General features: G+C 46.2%; 1 pseudogene; it reads right to left on the reverse strand.

The window, feature by feature from the left end:
• Nucleotides 1-345: 345 nt before the first annotated feature.
• Nucleotides 346-4652, reverse strand: LOC127191157 (coiled-coil domain-containing protein 25-like; annotated as a pseudogene).
• Between the last annotated feature and the right edge of the window lie 3005 nt (nt 4653-7657).

A 7657-nucleotide genomic window follows, 5' to 3' on the forward strand; every position in this document is an offset into this window, starting at 1 on the left:
GCCTGGCCTGAGTAAACCACCAACAGTCTACTTAACAGAAAGAGAGACGTTTTAGAAGGAGGAAGCGCATTTCATGACGTGTGACTCCAGGACAGACCACAGCCACAGAAACCTTCCAGAGCTGGTCTGCTTGAATGTCTGTCTCAAGGACAGAGGCAGCCGGCCTCGGTGAGGTACTGATGTACGTTCTGCAAAAAAATTATCCTCTTCCTAAAGTTATAAGTTCTCTTCAAGTTCAACTATTTTATACATCTGTTCTTTCCATCAGCAAAAAGAATAACTATTTTTAACTCCAAAAATGAATGATGTCTACGTAGAATGAAGGTAGAGTTTTGGTTGGTTGGCTTCTGCTGTAATTCAGAGCATAGATGAAATCCAAAGATCTGTAATGGTCTGCACATTCGTGTCTTCCCTGGGGCCTTTGCTCAGTTCACATGAACTCATCAGAATCGTTACCATCTTGATATGAGGACATATTCTCAACTTTCATTAGTGACGCGTAGCTCCTAAGTTCATCCATTTCCCCTTTCTTCTTCATTTCTTCTTCCTCTCGCCTTTTCATTTCCTGGATCTGGGCTTTTTTTCTCATTCCTCTCTTCATGGTCTCTGCCTTCTTCCTCTGCTGCTAGGTCTGGAAACTTCTCCAATTTGGCCTTTTCTAATTGGTTCAAGATTTCATTCACTTTCTTCTCCACTGTCACGATCTTTACATCCTTCTGTCTGTGAAAGCCTATCTGCCCCACATCCATGTCAGCTGTTTTCTTCAGGTTAGACCGTGGTGTGTAGACCACATTGACGTTGTTCATCTTGCAGCCCTGAACGCTGTTGGCCTTCACAAGGTGGGCACAGCCCATCAGAACCTCCTTTGGAATGGCGTCGATCTTCTCTCCCCTCTGTGATCGAAGGTATACATGAGCCAAAGAGAGTTTGTCCATGTGAATCCAAATATCTTCAGGCCAACCATACTTCACCAAATCTTCATTTTCATATTGATCCTTTCCTATGTAAACAGTGTAAGTTGATGAATTAACACTGCAGCTGGTGAAGCAGAACACCACGATTCTGGTAGGAAGAGTGGCGATTCCTGCTCAAATGGCGAAGCTCAGGACACTGCAGCGCAAGGGTGAGCCGGCTTCCAGGCTCTCCTCAGGACACCCATACTAGCTTTTTTTTTTTTTAAACATGGGTTTTGGGGATCCAACTTGGACCTCATGTTTTTCTGGCCTAAGCCAGACTAAGCCACTTCCCAAGCCATATTGTAATGTGTTTTTAAATTAATGTACATTAGTTGTATAAACTAGTGGGTTTATTATGACATTTCACACATACGTAATGTACTTTGATTATGTTCAGCCCCTATTATCAACCCCGGTCTTCCCTCTTCTGTTGGTAACCTTATTCTTTTAAAATACTTCCCCTTCTACTTTCATGCCTTTTAAAATTCTGAAAATAAGAGAAAACATGCAACATTTATCCTTTTGAGTATGGCTTATTTCCTTTAACACAGATTTCTCTAGTTCTTTATAGCTGACTAGAACTCCAGTGTGTGTGTGTGTGTGTGTGTGTGTGTGTGTGTGTGTGTGTGTGTGTGTGTGTTGTATCATGTTTTCTTTATCCGTTCATCTGTTGTTGGGTCATTAGACTAGTTTTATATTTTTGCTGTTGTGAATAGCACAGCAATAAGCACTGATGCTCCTGTGTCTTTGGGGAATGCTGATTTAGGCTCCCTTCGGTCTGTATCCAGGAGTACTATATATATTTGAGTCATAGGTTGCTAAAAGGCTTGGTCACAGCTTTCTAGTGCTAAAGAGCCTTTAAGAAGTGTGGTCGGTTTGGAGAAAGTTAGGCTGTTCTGAGAAGAACCCTTGGAAGGGGCATGGAGATCCTGGCTCCTTTCGTTTCTTCTCTTTGGCTTCCTACATGGCAGTGAGGGGATCACAACATGGATGCATCTTGAAAACTTCATCCCAAATGAAAGAAGCCGCTCCATGTTCCCCGGCATCACTATGGATGCACCCACACTGGAGGTGTAAAAGGCCTAAAGACAAAGCTTTACAAGCTGATTATCTCAGATGCTTTTTACAGCAAGGGAAAACCAACTAACATAGCAACACAATTGAGGCTCAGGGGTCTTTTCTTGCTGCTGCTGTTTGTCACACTGGAGGATAAACCACAGGCCTTATACATGGTAGGCAAGCATTCTGTTACTGCACTATATAACCTGTTAGTTCTTTTTACTTTTTAATTTTGAGACTGGGTGTCACCAGGATGCCCAAGCTGTCCTTGAACTTGTACACAGCCTGCCTGAGCCTAGGGCATCTTATTCTTACTTACTGGGCTCTTTGCTGGCTCAGTGACAGGAGCCCTGCCCTGGGCAGGCTAGGAATGACCAGAGCTGTGGAGAAGAGAGAAACAGAAGAAGGGAGTAATTAGGTCTTTTTCTCCCAGGCTGTCTCTTGGGCTTACTCTCTTCTGCTGGAGTTGCATAGCAAATGAGCTGCCATAGCCCTACCCGTCCCTACCACCCCATCATCTCCCACTATAGGGCCCTCTGCACCACCCAGGCTCAGAAGAACCAAGCGGCTTCCTTCCTGCCTTAGAAAATGCGAATTCTCAGGAGATGAGCAGAAATGCAGGTAGAAAATGACTGAAATTACTGGGTATCAGGAGAGATGATGACCTGAATGAGAAAGAAGATGTTCAGGGGAGGGCAGGGTGAAAGTGCCTGTGACTCAGTAATGACATGATGTGGAGCTGTTTGCTTATTTTTTTTTCCTGGCTTTTACTGCAAATGAGCAGTTCCGGCTGTCACAGGGCGCAGGGCAAAGTATAAATCCAGCATTCATAATGGAGGTCCCCAGGGTGGTGGTAGTAAGGGGATCCAGAGATCCCTGCTGTGATGAAGAGAGGCAGGATAGGAAAGCTGAAAAAGAGATGAGCAGAGGTGGGCGAGAGGAGCGCCGAAGAGTAACAGACAACTGAAGTGACAGAGAAGGGGACAGGCACAGTAGATGTGGTGCGAAGGAGCTGGCCAAGTCACGGGGTTGGCCTTGTTTTGTGAGGTGATGGAATGGTCCAACGTGTCAGCATCCCACAGCTTCCAGTAGAGATGCTCACGAGCTTGATATCTTGAGAGTAAATGAGCTTCTTGTCTCACAGTCTAGATCCAGAAATTCAAGCCCTGGGTGACAGCAGGGCCATGATGCTTCTGGTGTCTGGGGAGGGTCCTTCCTACTAGTCGGTGGCTCTGGGTATCCTTGGCATGTGCCAGAGTGCACTGGACCACTTGTATGTTCTTTCGTAGCTTTCCCCTTTGGCTGTCTTCTGTTTCCCTTACTCTGGAGGATGTAGGGTGAGTGTCCAAATCTCCTTTCCACTTGGGCAATAGACATATCAAAGTTTCTTCACCAATACCTGATGAGGTGTCAGTGAGGGCCAAGAGTGGGAGGTGATGGGGGTTCGGAGGGCAAGGAAGAACGAACATACTGGAAGTGGGACACTACATGGACCGACTCAACTTTCCACAGGACAGTCAACTATCTGGCACAGGTCCTGGATCTTGGAAAAACTTTCACTTCCTTACTTCTTTCTCTCCCTCACTCTCCATCTGGCCTGCCAAATTCTGCCTGCAAATGACCAGCCAACATGGTTGAACCTGGAAAGCCAGTATATGTTAAGTAGAATAATACAGTCACAGAATGACAAATGTTTTATGATTCTAATTCTCTGAGGTGACTACGGCAAAGTCTGCCTGGGTTCTGTGGCGCGAAAGGAAAGGTAGGCAGAGAGAAATGTATTTTTTGTGATCTGGAATTTGCGTCTAAGTTACTTTTCAGTTGCTGTAATTAAAAAGTCCTGTCCAGAAGGAAGGGTTTATTTTGGCTCACAGTGCAAGGTACAGCCCATCATGGCAGGGAGGTAAAGGCAGGGGAGCTTGAAGTGGCCAGTCAAATTACATCACCAGTCAGAAAGAAGAGAGAGAGAACAAGAAACGCATGCTCACCCAGATTTCTCCAGTAATACAGTCCAGGATTCTAGCTAGGGACTGCAGCCGCCCATAGTGGGTGAGACTTCTTACTTCAGCTAGTGCAATCAAGATAGTCTGCCGCAGACCCTCTCCCAGCTGATTCTACATTCTCCCAACTGGACAATCACACCAACCACCCTAGACACTTTGCCTCCCTTGTGATGTTGGGCTCATTGTCTAACCTTTTTGTGTCTGGGGAGCTCTCATAGGTGAAGGCGAAGCAGCTATGCTAACTTCATTCAGGTGAGAGTAGAGGTGGGGACGTTGTGATCACTCAGTAGACATCACCCTGGAAAGCTGACTGGTGAACACCCATGTTCTGCACTGGCAGCCGTTGAACACTGTGCTAGAAGAGCCCCCAGGTAGTGACTGCAAAAGCCAGCCGACCTTGAAATCTCCTTCCTAACCATCCAAGCCAAGCATGGCTTTTGTTTCCATTATTTTCATCTTCAATGCTTGCCTGCACTTTCTTTAATTCAAATCTATCACTCCTAGTTTTAACTTCCTCCCACTGAAAGCATTTCTTTTTTTTTTTTTTTCTTTCTCTCTCACCTTAAGAAATGAACTCACCGATGCCCCTTTTATCAGAGTTGTTGTAAGGATTTCTACACATTCTAGAGTCCATGTGCGTTAGTCTTTATTTTCTGTGTGAGCACACATGCGTCTGTGGACACCAGATGGTCACGCTCAGGAGCCCCCCTCCCCCACCACCACTTTGTTTCATTGAGACAGGGTCTTTCTTCAACTTGAGGCTTGCCTACTAGACTAGGCTGGCTTGCTGGGACACACAGATCTGTCCCTCTTTGCTGCCCCAGAGCTGGGATTATAAGCACATGCCCCCCAGGCCTGGATTTCTGATACGGGCTCTGGAGTTAAACACAATCCTTATGTCACATGGCAAGCGTCTTACTGAGTCGTCCGCCCCATTCTTTTTTTTTTTTTTTTTGAAATTTTTTTTATTAATTTATTCTTGTTACATCTCAATGTTTATCCCATCCCTTGTATCCTCCCATTCCTCCCCCCCCCATTTTCCTATTATTCCCCTCCCCTATGACTGTGCCTGAGGGGGATTACCTCCCCCTGTATATGCTCATAGGGTATCAAGTCTCTTCTTGGCTACCTGCTGTCCTTCCTCTGAGTGCCACCAGGTCTCCCCCTCCAGGGGACATGGTCAAATGTGAGGCACCATAGTACGTGAGAAAGTCATATCCCACTCTCCCCTCAACTGTGGAGAATATTCTGACCATTGCCTAGATCTGGGTAGGGGTTTAAAGTTTACCTCCTGTATTGTCCTTGGCTGGTGCCTTAGTTTGAGCGGGACCCCTGGGCCCAAATCTGCCTATCATATTGTTCTACTTGTAGATTTCTAGGACCCTCTGGATCCTTTTATTTTGCTATTCTCCCATGCGTCTCTCATTAGACGTCTCTATTAGAGTCCCAATAGGATGCCCTCCCCTCTGTCCCAGTTTCCTGGTAAGTGAAGTCCGCCCCATTCTTTACTTCTAAGCCATCTCTCTAAGTTTTATAAGTTCCTGTGATCACAGCCTGAAGTTACTATTGGACTGTACCCAACGTTCAGATCAGAATGTAGTGCTCTAGGTTAAGTTTCAGCTAAGCTATTTCACAGAAAACAAAACAAAACAAAACAAAGTCTTTCATTGGTTGAGAGTATGACCCAGTGGTGGAATTCTTGCCTGGCATACATGAGACCTTGAGTTATGCCTCCACTGCTTTCCCCTTTCAGAAGTCTGAATTATGAAATGCAGTCTCACTCCACATACACCAAACAAGACCCACACAATGAGTGCTCGAGATGTAAAAGGTCATTAAGATGGCCACTGGCAAGGGAACACGTGGTCTCATGCATGAGATGTGTAGCCACTAAATAGACACATTAACTTTAAAGTTGGAGCATTCTAATTCACAATCACTGTGCACCTTAGTATTGTATAGTGGCTGCTGACAATTTTATATAATTTTTTTCCTTTTACATGCATTAATGTTTTGCTTGTATGTATGTCTGTCACAGGGTGTCAGATCTTGGAGTTTCAGGCAGTAATGAGCTGCCATGTGGGTGCTGGGAATTGAACCTGGTCCCCTGGAAGAGGAGTCAGTGCTCTCAACTTCTGACCCATCTCTCCAGCCTGTTGTCATTTTTAAAGAAGCAACATAGTTAGTAGAGAAAAAGGGCTATTACGTGGATGTGTGAACAGCCATGTGGGCTTCATGTTAGGGATTAGGGGGACACTGAATACAGACCCAGAGTGATGGACAAGACTGGTTTGGAATGAGCTGGGAAAAGCATCTTCTAGGAAGTGGGCTTGCCTTGAAGGAGCAACAGCTTATAATAACTCTTAGCCTATTATTTAATTTTTAAAATGGCCTTATATTAATTAATTAATTAATTTATTTATCTGTGTTTGTATGCATAGACACACATCCCCTCCCCGCCCCCACACTTGTGTGGAGGCCAGAGGACAACCTACCTTGTGGCCCTGGGATCAAATCTAGGTTGTCAGGCTTGGCGGCAAAGTGCCTTTACCTACTGAGCCATGTTGATGGCCCAACCCTATTGCTTTTTGTTTATTTCTAGGGAAAGCCACTTTCTAAATGCCTGCTAGAAGATGAAGAGTTTAAAACCAAAGCTTAGACGTGGGAGGTATGGCGCTCTGGCCTACCTTCCTGCTCTGGCTTCCTCATCCTTTGGGGTTCTCTGTTTTCACACTTACATTCACACTGAGGGGGTGGTGTCACACCTCTCCACCTGCCTGCCTTGTCTCTGCTTCTCGGGTGCTGCTCTTTATTTCTTCTTAAAGATCATTTAGAAAGATGACAACTAAAAGTAGGTCCTGGGGCACACCTATGATTCCAGAGCCCTAGAAGGGTGAGTCAGGAGGATCGCTTGGGCCCAGTATTTCAGGGCTACCCTCGGTGATAGATACAGTGAGGGGACTTCCCAGTCACAAAAAGAATAATAAGAGAGAGAGAGAGAGAGAGAGAGAGAGAGAGAGAGAGAGAGAAAGAGAGAGAGAGAGAGAGAAGTGCCAGCTAAGCCCAGAACCAGTGCTGGCTGCAGGCTTCTTCTGCCTCAGGCCCCGTGTTCGAGCTCCTGCTTTGAATCCATGCATCTTGTTCATCTCAGCAGAGATCCCCTCCAATTTAGCACAGGAAAGCTTTACCAAAGTAAGTCTCATTAGCTTCTAGGAAGTCTTGTAGCCGCCAAAAGTGAAGCCATGGGAAGGTGCCCAGCTGCTAGGTATGGCTCCTTTGCTGCAGGACCCGGGTACTTATCGCGCCTTGTTCTTCTAACACCTGGGGTTGTCCTCTTCTCTGACCCCTCTCCTCCATCGCCATCGGTCCCCTTTCCCATCTCCTCTCTACTCCTCTTTCTTCTGCTGCCTTCTCTTCTCAGTTCATGTTCTGTGCAGGCATGACCTTGGCCTCAGGAGAACACAACTGAATGGAGGCCACGGGGATTTCTTCCCATGCCCTCTTCAGCTGGGCCTGATCTCAGCAGCAGGACCCAGGAAACATTTAGCAGTGACTCTGTGACATCTCGCCCTGCTGCCTGCTGTTCCCCAGAGACTCCGTTGCCTGGCAAGCACACAGCAGGACCATGATTCTCCTGGG

Source organism: Acomys russatus, chromosome 6 (genome assembly GCF_903995435.1).
Source record: "Acomys russatus chromosome 6, mAcoRus1.1, whole genome shotgun sequence".
Classification (NCBI taxonomy): domain Eukaryota; kingdom Metazoa; phylum Chordata; class Mammalia; order Rodentia; family Muridae; genus Acomys; species Acomys russatus.